We start from the raw sequence: 14,665 nt of genomic DNA, 5'->3' as shown, positions 1-14,665 counted from the left end.
AATGTCCAGCGATGTGTTATTTGCACCAATGACAGTGAATGAGAATAAAACCTCATCACTGCTACGTGATAGACGGATCATGGATCGAAATGACCAAAGTTTGATCATTTCAAACGTCACTTTGTGTTCGTTAGAATTCATTTTTATTAGATAGCAAGAATGTCGTTCCATTCTTCTTCACTGTCATTGCAATGGCATGAATAAAATTGATGAAGATCTTTTTAATGGTTATGTTTCTCTTCCTAACTTTTGATTCAGACCGGTCTCATTTATTCTCAAGATTCTAAACTGATCACAACCTACTACCTATAGCACGAGTATTTTATTTTTGCAGACGACAAAGAATCTTAAGCTCATCCAATTTTGCCGAATGACAGTTTAAAAAGTTCAAGTCCGAAACTCAGACGTTCTCAAAAAACGGTCACGCTAACCAAATGAAACCCAGCGGCAAAACGATTTACCACCTAACGGCGAAGGGTTCCAGCGATGCAATTAAGCGTAGAAATTTCGTTCAATTGAAAAAAGCCAGTCGTAAGAGGACCGTGGAAGGCAGAAGGGTTTGAATGTAGTTTGGCGAAACAAAAGCAGCGCAGAGTGATATTCGAGCTGTGTGGGTGACGACGGAGAACGAGGATCCATGAATCTGTGGGGGATGAGCGTACCGCTTCTATGTCTTAACCTTCCCTACCGGATGTTAAAACTCGCAAGGCTGCCGCAGCCTACGGGAACGAATTAATTTATCGACCGGTTGGCAGGACTCCAGTAGCGCTCAGCCACTCCTCGCCTTAAAGTCCCATGCAAGTACCAAGCCCCTGATCCTTGACGCTCCGCGTCCTGCAAAAAGGACTCCAACGTCTTGCGAAGGGTTTCGGTTACACACACGTTTCAGCCGAAGGACGACCTCCTTGATCGAGGACATTAACGTTCGCCAAGGATTATTGGGGGCAGAAGACCCTGCGGCCTTGGATTAACTTTACACCCTCCGTCCGGCCCCGAATTATTCCTTAGACTCGCCCCTAATGCCTCTAATCCCCGGTTCTTCTGCTCCTGCTGAACCTCTTGAGGAAAGCACGAAGCTGGTTCTTCGAAGGACTTCCGTGAGAAGACCTCGAAGTGTAATTCTAATTTTGATCCCGAGCTTCTGCTCCTCGTCAAAGCCACCCTGCTCCTGGTGCAGTTGAGGGGTGGGTAAGAAAAGTGAATAGATTCTTCTCTCGAGGACGGCGAAGCAATCAACTGCCTTGCGGATTATACAATACATCTATAGATGTACCGCTTCTAGTCACCTTGGTACCATTACGTACGAACTAAGATTATGGCCACAAATGCTTCAGATAGAGGTGCTTTTAACTTACCACTAACTTCGAAAGAATATAGTGTACCATGTACTGAGAAGTTCTGTAATTTGTTCACGAATTGTGTTGTCGAAGAGATCCATGATTAAATTACCGAATTCTGCTGACGATAAGTCTAATGAAGGTCAGCACAAATGATGGATCTACCCTGTAATCCTACATGTTGTACAATTGATACAGTGTAGCAAGTATTGAGAAATTCTGTACTTTGGTCACGAATCGTGTTGTCGAAGTGATCCAAGTTTAAATTACCGATTACTGCTGACGATGAGTTTTACGAAGGTGACCGCAAATGTTGGATCTACCCTGCAATCCTACATATGGCACGGTACGCGTTTAAGTTTCGGTGCAACAGTGGCGCATTCTTTGCGCGCGTTGAGTAGCCGCGTAAAAACGAACGGCTTCTTTGGAAAAACGAAGAGTGCGATAAATCCTTCACTGTCCAGTGGATGCATGCATGCATGCACAGCACCAGCAGTAGCAGCATGCGGTCTGAGCGACGGGGGGAGAACGGGAAAAACAAACCGGAGTTTTGTTGGTGCGATCGGAGCAACTCGCACGTGTGCATCGCCGACGACTGTGGTGGATGGACAAGGATGCCTGTACGTACAATCGGCCTGCATGTGCAGCATTTAGATATAACCTATGGTCTCAATGTGTTTATTTCCATCGTCCCAGCCGGGACTGCGGGGACCGTATATTATCCAACATAACTGCACGCGGGCCGAAATATATCGTCGTGGAAATTGTCGTCCGCGCGGAAATAGTATAAGAAAAAGGAATGAAGAAAACAGATCGCAAGATGAACTCACTTACTCGCCATTAAATTATCATCCCGTACGGAAAGGGAGCTTGGAGGATTTTACAACCGTGTTAAGGGGGCGCCAGTACATCTCAACCGTGGTGTCAAAAACGTCTCGAAACCGTATATAATGAGATATAATTTCAGCGTTTGAGCATACTGCAATGCAGAGGGAAATGAATCAACACACATCGAGGATGTGTTTTTTCACCCTAATTTATGGACTGCTCAGGCATGTAATCCACGCACGTCCTCGTATCGCCGGTTCGTTTCCATTCAAGTAAAACGCGCGATTTAAGAATGTCCTTAATTCCGTATACACATATCGGACTTCACGCGACGACGAGTATGCTTTGTCACGGTTAGTTGTACAGCAGTTAGTGCTCCCAGTAGAGAGAACAGAAGCGTCGCTTATTTAATTATTTTCTTTCTTTCTTTTATACTCACCGATGCACGCGTCCTCGCCCGCTCTGATTGCACACCCAGCCAACCGAGACCTGCAACACTGCTGATGTCAATCGGAGTGAAACGAGATGTAGCAAAGGGGAACAAATCGAGCAAAGTGGGCTTGACCGAGAGGCTGCGGCTCGAGGGATGATGGGAAGAGGAGGAAGGCGATTCTTTGTTCAGCCACGCAAAACGCGGATATATGAGAGAGTGGCGACGCGGTCTGCACGGCTCTTTAGAGTCCGCTTCCTGCAACCAACGTTTCTTCGCCCCCCACCCCTTACTTTGCACCCTCTGCGAATGACCAGCGCGTAACCCCAACGATCCGGGGCACCAACTCTGCTATGGTAATAACGGATTATCAGGATGTACGAGGATACGCGAAGTCCGAAATCGCTTTGGTTTAGTTTCGGGGTGAAAAGGACGGTGCTTCGCGCTTATGGCACAAATTGAAAGCCGACTACAAGGCGTTTCATCATCAACACTCGTCTTCTTTATTTCGTCTTATTATATCGGTGAGATTCATTGGTAGACCTTAAATCGATCTCTAGATTTTCTATCTACTTCATCAGCGGCGCTTTAACTGGATGCAGATGAACTGTCTGAAAAAACAGGAAAATCTCAAAGGATTTTGTCCTTTTTCAAAAATGTAGAAAAAATATTGCAGGCACGATGTGTCGAATCAAATGCTCAGGGAACAAACCTGATTACGGTCGGAGAGACAGGGTAAAGTCAGGGATTTTCTAATCCGATTTGAGCAGCCACCCTATTTAACCCTTCGAGTCTGACAACCACTCCGGTTGAAGGAAAAACTTCTGCTAAAACCGCCTGCCAAACATTTCTCTGGGTCCAAGTATGTAGAAAATGACAGTTTCGAAAATGTCGGTGTTCGAATTCTCTTACCTGAATAAATGAACCTCTTGTAAACAATTTCTGGTATAAAAACTGTTTTCCCGGTCCTCGAAAGTTTGTTAAATTTTTATAGAATACATCTTACATTTGAATCGACTAACGTACACAACAAAATAGCTGTTTCTTTAAAGGAGTAATAACCATAAAATCTAGATCAGTGAAAAAGAAAATCAAGATTTCTTGACCTGACTTTCCTCTAAACATGTATCGTGTATTGTTCACGGTTTGCATTGATGCAAAATGAACAAGCAATGCAGCGTAATAGAAAGGGAGACTGTTGAATCGTCCTGTAGGCCTGGTGGACCCCTCGGGAGGAGTGAGTGAGGCCTAAAGAGTGAGTTAGCAGCAGACCACTTGTCCGGCATAATCCTCCCCTGGCCGTTTCCTCATACCTACTCGAAAACCCTGCAGAAGGACTCGGACCACCGTCGAGGTGTATATATGTAATACGTATATCCGTGATATATCCCTGCAGTCTCATATAATCCCCGGAAATGTCCGTCCCAGCGTAAAATAATATGTCGTCTAGCGTCAGCGGGTGCAAAATCGTCCGAAGGTGCAGCGTGTACGAGCCTCGCGGAATAAAGGGTCTGGGGGTGAAGGATATCCTCGGGACTAACCCCGCCGGCGGATCCTCTCAGCGCCCCTGACAATGCTTAACATATTTTAGCGGTATTTCTGAGGGGCGAGCGTGATCCGAACCGAAGCGATATAACATCGATTTCCGGTATTGAATGCATCTTTTTTTTACTCTGCATCCCCGCGGCACGTAGTTACATACATCCGCAGATGCCTGCAGGAAAGAGGAAAACCTCAATTACGGGGTTCCGTCCTGATGGATGGACGACATCCAGAATCCTGACGTGTAAATTGTTTGCGTGATGCGGAGACTGGTGCCCGAGTAAGAAGAAAAAAAAAAAACGAAGATAAAACCGAGGAGGGAAGGAAGAAGAAGAGACGAGGGAAGACCAAAATGGCCCTGGAATTTTATTCACTTTTCTTCAAAGACAGTGTCCGCTACGACACGGGCACGCATTTTTTCGGAGTAAATTTATCGGGCTGCAGATATAGAGGTTGGTACTTTCCACACACACACACACACACACGCACACACACAGTTCTTTTCACGTTTCCGGAGGGATTAATCTTCAGCGTTTCTGACGTCGTAGTCCGCGCACTCAGAGACGAGGTTAATTCCTTACTCGTGGCGAGAAATGAGTTTAGCATGTAGAATCTGCGAAGTTGGAAGATTGGCAATTTGGGGAAAAGGTCCGTCAGAGTGGAGGTCGCGTAATATCAACCTTCGCAAAGTAGGAAGCACCTACCCAACGGTTCCTTTTCTTAGTTCCTTGACAAGGTGAGCTGTCATTTTTTAGTTTTCTCTTCTTTTCACTACTCTTTCCGTTCTTTCTTGGTATTTTTTGAACATGGCTCGTAGAACTAAGCCCCCCCCCCCCCCTTCGTTATCCGCTGGCGTTTCAGTTCGAAGTTGTCCCGTTGCCTGCAGTCTGCAGTTTTATTCAAATTTTACAACTTTCATTTAAATGCAGTTTAGGACATCGCAATATAACGCCGCGGAGCTTTGGCTCGGTGCCACGGAACGAAGTAGTTATTGCCGAATCGAGTCACGTTTTGCATATCTCAGGCTGCTCCTCCTCGGTTCTTCGAAATTAAAAAAAGGAGCAAAATGGTATCGGGAGAAGAGAATTGAGGAGAAAAACGAAGAAAACCGGAAAATGTTCCAGAATCGGAATCCTTGTCTCCGAGGACTGCTTACTTTAATCTCTTTCAATATTAGCTAGTACCTCGTCATCCTCTCTCTCTCTCTCTTTCTCTCTTTCTCTCTCTCCCGTAAATGTCTTTAGGCTAAAACTTAGGGAATATTTGGCCAGCAAAACTGTTTAATTGCTAACTGATACCACCTTTGCCTAATTTAATTTAATATGTTGATACTTAATGCATAACTCATACATATATATATGCTTTGTAGGATTAGCTTCTAGCTGACTAGTTTTGGTAAGGTTCCTCTGATTAGCGTATTCCATTTAATAAGCGCAGATTTAATTTAAATATTTTTTATATATTGTTATATGTTTATTTTTTATTTTTATTTTTATTTTATTTTACTTTAGTTTATTTTATTTTTATTTCATTTTATTTATTTTTCTTCTTTCACCGAAAGCTGTACATGGTTAGTGCATTTGTGTTGTCCTTAGGGGACATATTACTCCGAGACATTTTTCAATAAACGCTTTTCTCTTTCTCTCTCTCTCTCTCTATCCGCACAGCAAACTATACGAACGAATAAAATACCCGCCCATACAACTCGCACGTGTCAAGAGCTAGGGAAAATTCTTTTCTACGGCGGACGTATTCTTGATGAAGAATAAGGAAAGAAGATAGTAATAAAATTCGATATAAACCTAGACATCGACGAAGTACGGAGATATGCAGCTGAGCCCAGTCTTCGGTCCTCGGATTCCTTATTTTATTTCCACCAGCTCTTTTCCTGGAATCCCCTCGAATATCGTATGCCATGAATGTCTACCACGAGTGGCAGCGGGGGGGTGTGGCAGTGAGTGGTTATCGCTATAACCACGTCATTCGCTCGAAAAGAATCCCCCGGCAAGCCGGGAACCGTGAAAAGGGATGAATCGTTCGATCACGAACCCCGGCTGCCACTTTTCCTCGGGCCTTTCCATCGGGGATTCCTCATTCCCGAACTACAGTATCGTTCGATGACCGTTTCCCGCGATCGTACCTCGGCTCAAACTCTTCTTATTTTACGACCAGCAGGCGCCTTGATTTACGACCATTATTATCGCCCGAATATGCTATGCAGACGTGGAGCAAGCATATACGGGAACGGAGTACCACCGACGTCCACGTAAAACGATAAAGGAGACGAAAAAAAATAAAAATAACGAAAAGAACAAGACTAGTGGCACTCTGGTGCGAAAAATTCAACTCAACGTAGCCAAGGAATTGGTGTCAGCGGTGGGATGGCGAACTTTAGCCAGAAATTTTTCCTTCTGATTTTATCCTCGCTGAATTTATATTCCCGCTTTTCCACGAGGATTTATATCGCGCCAAGTTACCACCTAAGCTACCCTGCAACGACGCTTCACTTCAACCGTGTGGCATCGCTGCTTTTTTACCTTTAAAGCTCAGACCACCGGATCCTCGAATGCTCGCGTCGCAATCGGGCGTAACTTACTGATATTGTATATCGAACTTATCCCGCATGTCGAGGACAACAATACGGGTTAGACGCATCCGCGAACCCCCGTCTTCGGGGATTCGCCGGCCTTTTTCGCCGCCGCGATGCCTGTTCAAAATTCAATAGCTTTCATGCTCAGCGAAGTTCGAAGAACTCAGACGCGGGTTTCAAGCGAATTATTTTAATAGCTGGATCCGACGTCTAGCGCTACTGTAGTGGTCTTTTTTATCCAGGATCAAGCAGCCGTAGAATTTGATCTAGCGGACACGGTGCGAACTGGATGATTCAATTATTTCGCTTCGCAGTTTCACACGTCAATTTTTTACGTGGATTTTTATTCATCCTTATTTTCACCATCATTTTATTCATAGAAGATGAAAAAAATAAAAAGAGAATATTCTCGACCGAATCTCCAACGCCTTTTATTCTCTCTCTGAAATATCCGGGATGAGGAGCAGCAGCTTTGGCTTCTGCGGCCACATCCATTTATGGAAGAACTCCTAATCTCCCGAAACCCCGGATGGGAATTCGATTCCGGGCACGCCTTTTTGACTGACGTTTTTTAAAATCGTTTCCAACCATTCGACGTGTCCATGAGGCTTGGAATCTTGGAAAAACTGAAAGCCACCCTCTTGCGCCTTTGGGTGACGTCGAGGTGCGAGAGCTGAGCATTATTGCGTTACACCATCGGTGAGTCTGAGTCAATCGATAACTCGACTTGTGAAAAAATGGGGGTTGAGGGTGGAAAAAAAGTGCCTGCCACTTGTCTCTAGAGAAATTACCAGGACGACAGTAACGTAGCTTCAAAACCGGTCCCTCCGTATAAATTAACAGGCTTCAACCGACGACGCCTACAGGAAGAATCACCGATTTTTTAACCCACCCCGATTGTTTTCGACATTCAAGTTGACGAGCAATGTTACGAATAACGCGAGTCGCAATTAGTGCTTCGGCAAATGATCTTGAAACCCCTTCGCCCATTAGATTGTTACTATTGAGATGTGCAAAGCGTCAATTCTAGCAGATGAGTTCTGGAAAAACGGGCAGACGCTTAAATTCACACGTCGAAATCGTTCGGACATTATATATATTGTTATTGTATACGTATTGTACATAATTATTGGCTTGTTACCACACCCTGCAGTTTCCTCTCGATGAACACTTACGGCACTGGGTTTGTCATGCTAATCAATATTCTCTGCAGCAGAATTCTTCACGGTCTGTTTATCTCGTAATTTCCTTTGGCAATAAGCAATGACCAGATCATCGAGCAATTTCGTTTGAGTATTTTTTTTTCTCGTGTCTTTTTCTATATCATAATATTTATTTTTAATGAACGATTCGTGGTCTCGAATTCCCGGGATGGATACCCGTATACATGTTTTATTATATCTGGGGAAAAATCGCTGAAAGGTTTTTTATTAGGTGTAATTTCGAGGAGGACATATCTTCGAGATAAAGGTGGCTGAATTGAGTGATGAAAAGACGTTGGTTATGAGATGCGGGACACCACACGAGCGGTTCAACATCCACTCTTTGCCCACAACTGAAACGGACGAATAGAAAGAGAGAGAGAGAGAGAGTGAGAGAGAGAAGAATCGAAACGAATCACCGCGGAATATTTTATCCCGTAGAGATTTCAGAATTTTCAAATCGAATCGAAATTCTCCCTCTAGCCAGAGAGCATCGCCAGCTGCGAAATGCCGTAATCAAAACTGACTGACAATTAATATACAGTGTGAATTGCAAACGACGGAATGGTCCGTCGACTGTCATAGTTTAATGCGCATGCGCTACAATCCGAGAGCATTTGTTTGCCAGGGTAACCAACTGTAATAAATTTATACGACAGTTCGCCGCGTTGTAAGTAACCTCAAAAACTTTGACGGCTGCCGGTGTTGAGCACAACTACCAGCGACAATTGTCTAAATTTTTGAGGTTACGTTAATAACGGTTGGTCGCCCTGACAAACAACCGCTCTCGGATTATAACGCATGCGCATTGAACTATAGTAGACGACGGATCATTCTGTCGTGAGCAATTCACACTCTATATTATGTATGTATAGATGTAGAAGACTGGCATATGATATTTTGACTGATACAATTATTCATTTTCCATCGCCTCGCGTCACATCTCGTGTTCAAATCTGTCATATCGGAGGACGGCGTTTTGTGCTGCAGGAAATATAATCTTCTATTGGATTCGTGTTTAATTACAATTTTACTTTTTTTTTTCATCCACCGTCGGAAATTTTTCTTACCACTAATTTGGTATAACCATATAACATCCTATGAACACCTTGCACTGCATCAATATAAAATTCAGCATTTTCGAGGCTTTGAAGTATTTTGTAACCACGAAAAGTGCGAAGAAGACAGATTTCAAATATTTATCTCGATTTCGTTGGTAATTTTTTTTAATAATTTTTATTTCCCCTCGTACGAACCGTTTTTTATTCTTTTTTTTTTTTAGTCAATAGGGGCGGCAGCTCAGTTTGCGGGAGTAAATTCAAATCACGTTTCTCCATTGTTTGAAAATCCCTTCGAAGCGCGATGAGGTATAGATTGATAGCTACATCGGAGGGCAGGAAACGAGCTCAAAACTATAGAACCGTAAAATTTTCCATCAGGAATATTTTTCGTCTCCCGCAACGGTGCGGACAAATCCGTTCTCCACAGTCAGTCTGTGGTGTCGGGAAACTTGGCTTCGTTGCCGGTCCTCCGGTGTTCGATTCAATATCGAAACGCCGCTGCTCAGCACGAATCCCTCGCGATGCTCGAATCGTTGCTTTCGGGGGCGATAGCCCATTATCTCCCCCCTGCAACCCCCATGGAAACCCATACATGTCTGCACTGTGAGGGGAGATCGCGGCAAGTTGTTACAAATGAGTTTGAAAACTTATCCGTCGATAACACCGGCAGCCCGTTTAACGCCTCACGGCTGTTAAGACGCGTCGAGCCGTGCTTGATAGATTATTGTTACTAGAGGCGAAAGTCGCAGCTGCAACTGGCTCGTCTTATAGATTCGCTAAATATTGGTTTTTCTTCTTTTCCGCTTTTCTTATTCCTTATTTCTTTCTCTCTCTCTCTCTCTCTCTCTCTCTCTCTCTCTACAGGTATATATTTTGTTCCTGTTTTTCCCTTTTTTTTTCCTCACATACTAACTCAATTAAGTAACCGACTAAAATTACCGTTACTATCATTTGCAATTAATTTATTCATAGAGGATTATTATCCCGGTGTAATAAAAAGTACTCTCCACTATTTTTGACCAGAAGTCTAAGTATAATTGCATCGTAGCTACGAAAATCTGCACCTATACGTAACAATAATGAATAAAAGATCCATGATTATTGATTTCTCTGGTCTCCTCTTTTCTACCCGGTGTTATGCATATATATATGTATATATATATATATATTATATAGGAATCGTATGGTACAACTTGGAAAGGCTATGATGGGTGGATGTACAGCGATATATGTATACGGACTCTGGCTGGTAGAAACGTTGAACGAGTGTAATTCCCAGGGCCATAGACTTCAAAGCGAGCAAAGAGCAGCTAAAGCTAATGTTTACGGTAGGGAAGTGCAACTGCAAAATTTTTTCCCAAAGGCGCGTAGTACCTTGACATCGCGACGCGACGTAATGACGATGCGATTGGTACCCGTGTATATATATATACAAATATACATATACCTAGGTATGCGCCTGTAGACGTAACTGACAATTACAGTACGGAATAGTTCCGACGGCATGAGTTTTTCCTTCAAAGGCTGAAAGGAGGAAGAAAAAAAAAATATGCTCAAAGTGGGAAGAGGGAAAAAAGAAAGGAAGAAATCTTGCGGTTTAAATTTCCCGCCGAATTTGCGGTTCCGTGTAGAAGTAGACATCGTGGATGCAAACCGCGTTAATAGAACTTGAAAACTCGATTCCGATTCCAACCACAAATTTCTTTTTGTTCTTTTTTTTTTTGCGTGTGGCATGGGGGGGTGGGTTACTACTCTTTTCGTTTTTCTCTTCTTCAAGTCCTTTTAGACTACTCGAGCACCTTTCAACACGAGACCAACTGGCCGCGATTCTGTTTGTTGAACGAAACGCGACGCTGATTCGACCGTTCGAAAGTTTCCCCTAGTGCAGTAGTGAAAACCAGAACCCTTGTTAGAGTAAACTCTAGTATAATTTACATTTCCCAGTGTGAATTCTTTTTTTTTCATTTCTTTTTTTACTCACTCTTTCTCTCCGTCTTTTCATTCCCGTTTACCTTACGCTCGCGTTCATCCTCGGCCGCAAATGAATGTTCGGGTTTGGTCAGTACCATTTCTGCATGCCTCTTGCAGTCTCGCAGGCTGAAATAACATACTCTTTTTGCTACGATACCCTTTTCCACGTATCACTTCGCTCTTCCATACTTCGTGAAATTTTCAAATCCAACCGTGGAATGCTAGCTCTGATTATATCTTGTCAGGCTAACCTTAAACCAAATACCAGATCACTCTGAAGATCAGCAAAGGAAAGAATCCCAACAATTCTGTAGTTATTGACGTTAACGTAACGAAACCTCTTGGGGGAAAAATCATTATCGTGCAATTTCTGAATGATCTTTAACGAGTTTACTTTTTAAAATTTATGAATATGTTTTGTTTATCATCATGGCTTACTAAATTTCAGACAAACCTAAACGCACGAAGTAACGATTTTTCCTGAACACGCATCGTTACCAACTTCATCCTCACGAATCCCAGACTTTGTGATACATCAAAAATATAGTCTACTACTTACAACGAACGTCAGAGAACTGCGAAATTTGCTTCGGACACGAAAATCTTTGGGTATCGGTGCATGCACTAATACTCCATTAGGCCCCATGCATGCCAGCCGATATTTATCTCTGATTACAGTATATGAAAGAGGACGTTGGTAAAGCGTCATGCCAACCTATATAACGACGCCTACAACACGTACATATGCCCATAAGGTACAACATGTCTCCACCACCATTGTACGGTCTACAGGAAATTGGGAATGCCGAGGAGATAACGAAAGGAAAAAATGTTCCCCCGGCGTTATTTATTGGGGCAACGAGAATGAGGCGGCGGTGCAGCGGCGGGGAAGAGTGGCAAATGGGTTCCGTGTTCATTTCCTATTGCCGTATTTTCCTGATATTGGTACATTAACCCACAACAATGTGGATGACAGTGCGTCGCTATGCGTAGCACGCAACCGTGCTCTCATATACCAAACCATCGATCCACACGGGCTTGGTCACGCCGCAGCGGTGAGGATTCGACGGAAAGGAGGCACGGGGTGCAGGCGATGATCGAGGGATGGGCAGGAATGAAGAGGATCGGAGGTATTTCATCCCTGCGCCGCTGTCCACGTACCCCAGTGTAATCCACGTTCACCGCCTCGGCTATCGGACGTTTCAAAATCGATCCCCAACTCAGCCAGCCAACTGATCAGCTCGCTTCTCCAGGGTTAACTGGAATTGATTGTAAGGTGCCATTTGTCCGATTCAGTTACCCGAATCGACCCCCCTTTCTATTCCAATTCACGTAATCAGCATCGCTATTCGGACCCTTTTACGAGCTTAAATTTGTCAACCTACCGCTTCGTCCTTGGTCCGAATCCTCGCGGTGATCGAAAACCTTGGAAAAGTCGGGAAATTTTATTCCGAATAACCGATTTTCAGTAGGGTGATACAGGTTTTTCACAGTTTGTCGAACATCAAACACTGCACTGTGAGAAAAATGGTAGTATTGTAATTTATCGAAATTGAACGTTGTGTCACTAGCGTAAAATAAATTTTATGGTCCATTCGGAACTTGAATGTATCAGATAACGCTACATTGACATCACATTACAGTCTATAGAAGCAGTCCACACTCCATTTTTCTGACAGTATTTAACACTGGTCACTGACCGATGATCAGAGACTGGACTCGTTGTACCTGGGTATTATTTTGGCTCAAATTTTTCGCCGCATGGAGTTTATGAAATTCAGGATATTACGAAATGAAAGTTTGTGACAACCCGATGCCTTGTTTACGCTCATTTCTTAATCGGAAAGCATGCCTATAGTGCCGAGAAGAAAACAATTCGCAACCACATAACGTAATCAAAAGTTGAATTACACCGGACGTCGAATGTTGTGAAAGAGTTTTTGACTATGCAATAAGACCCAGGATAAAATTTTCTAATATTCAGGTTCCCGTATACCCTGAAAAAGTTTCTACGAAATTTTATTCTCACTTTTTCTTCAGGATGACCCTTCGTCTCGGATGTCGACACTAGGGCGCCAATGGAATAGTGACGACACGGCGAGTAGTATTTTAGTTTTATTGCCGTAATAGAGAAGGCGAAAACTCGGTGAAGACATCGCGCGTTGACCCGAAGTCATCGTGCAAAACGTAAAACCTAAAGTTATGTCGAAGTTCCAGGTCGCGGAGACGGAAGTCCTACGAATTAGATTCGTCCGGTGATACGTGATGGAGGGTAGCGGAAGAGAATCAGGAGGTGGTTTTACGATGTTGACGTTGAAAACACCCTTCGCCCCTTTCCGTCTCTCACAAACAGTGACAATCGAGGCCGCGATATAAAACCACCACATTTCACCGTGTACACCTATACATACGTATACGTATATGATCTACATCCATCGAATTTTTGACAGGCCATTTGTCACCGGAGTAACGGACCGGTTTGTATACCATGCGGTTTGGTTTTACGCGGAAGAGAAGTGAGTTGAAAGTCGGGATAAATTGCATGAGGGGGGAGGAGGAGGAGGTTGTGAGTGGCTGGTACAGGTGGTGTATCAGAGGGACAAAAAGAACGAGCTGTCCCGCTCTCGGCGAGGTTCACCGGTTAATTGTCAGGCGACCCTCTTATCTCCCCATTCAGCTTCCTCGAGGTCTTCGTATTCCGTGCTTTTTCTTCTTTTTCCGTTTCTTCGCGGCTTTTGTTGTCGACGGTATTCCGAGCGACGCAGGCTACTTTGGAAGGAGAACCGGTAAGTTGCATCAGTAACGGACCATCAATTAAGGGTTAGAGAAAGACCGTGCCAAAACCTGGGACAATAATTTGTCAGGGTCTAATTAAGGGGGCGGATACTTGATTAGGACAAGAAGACGAAGTCGGGGAGTAAAGGCACGCGGGTAAATTATAGGAGTTTTGAACTTGTTGTTAGACGAAGATCGAAAATTTGAAGGTCATTTGCAAAAAACGCGCTTTTCGCAATCGCGAACTTTGCGATAGTTACACTCTTCGTGAAAATTACACCCTCGTGAGAATCCTTACTCGTTCAGCAGGTACAACCCTGCGGGTTTCGAAATTTCCGTTGCTTTGATCCTTTCGTTATTTGATATACCTGCGGTGGGTAGCACCTTGTTCGTCATTTCTCGCTGAGTGTGAGGCCTAAGTTCTGAATTTAAGAGAGAACCGTCAAAGACGTGCGAGGATTTCCATTTAAATCTGGTCATAGAATTGACTGAGGTTTATCCTATTTACACACAGCTTTGAGGTTTTTCACAACTTTTCATCCTAAATCACTTTACCTTGTGTCATTCAAATCCTCTGAAGCTAAAATTGAAGTGTTTCGGTTGTTCCGATTCTTGAACGCTGGGTGCAAGTTCCCACATTCTTCCAGGTTATCATTAAAAAAAGCTTCTCACTCACCCTTGTAAAGGGTTTCAAGTTCGTTCACTGATGTGTAGGTATATGTACACGTCTTGAAAACTCTACATTTTAACACATTCCGTTCCACCTTTTTTGCTCTTGTATGATTACTTCCGGTTCCCTGAATTCGTTTTAATCATCGTCAGTGTTGTGCGTTTACTGTATTAACCCGTGAACAGATCTGACAGTGGGGTCTTAAAAACCATACGAAACTGTCGCTCGTGTATAAATACAGGTCTTGAGTGATATTCCT

At 43.6% G+C, this 14,665-nt stretch overlaps 1 protein-coding gene across 5 annotated transcripts in view; it reads left to right on the top strand.

Moving 5' to 3' along the window:
* LOC124182162 (PDZ domain-containing protein 4) overlaps positions 1–14,665 on the top strand; it is a 133,119-nt gene that overhangs the window by 107,414 nt on the left and 11,040 nt on the right. Inside the window, exon 1 of one of the 5 annotated variants that reach the window (XM_046569056.1) lies at positions 4,363–4,589. The exons of 3 other annotated variants lie outside the window; for them this stretch is intronic. The gene's annotated coding sequence lies outside the window, so the exon portion shown is untranslated. Of the gene's footprint in view, positions 1–4,362; positions 4,590–11,663; positions 12,233–14,665 lie in introns of those variants that run through there. One more of the 5 variants, XM_046569057.1, reaches the window with a different exon arrangement.

Source organism: Neodiprion fabricii, chromosome 5 (genome assembly GCF_021155785.1).
Source record: "Neodiprion fabricii isolate iyNeoFabr1 chromosome 5, iyNeoFabr1.1, whole genome shotgun sequence".
Taxonomy (NCBI): domain Eukaryota; kingdom Metazoa; phylum Arthropoda; class Insecta; order Hymenoptera; family Diprionidae; genus Neodiprion; species Neodiprion fabricii.
Note: the sequence above shows the minus strand (reverse complement) of the source record. Positions and strands in the feature narration are given on the sequence as shown.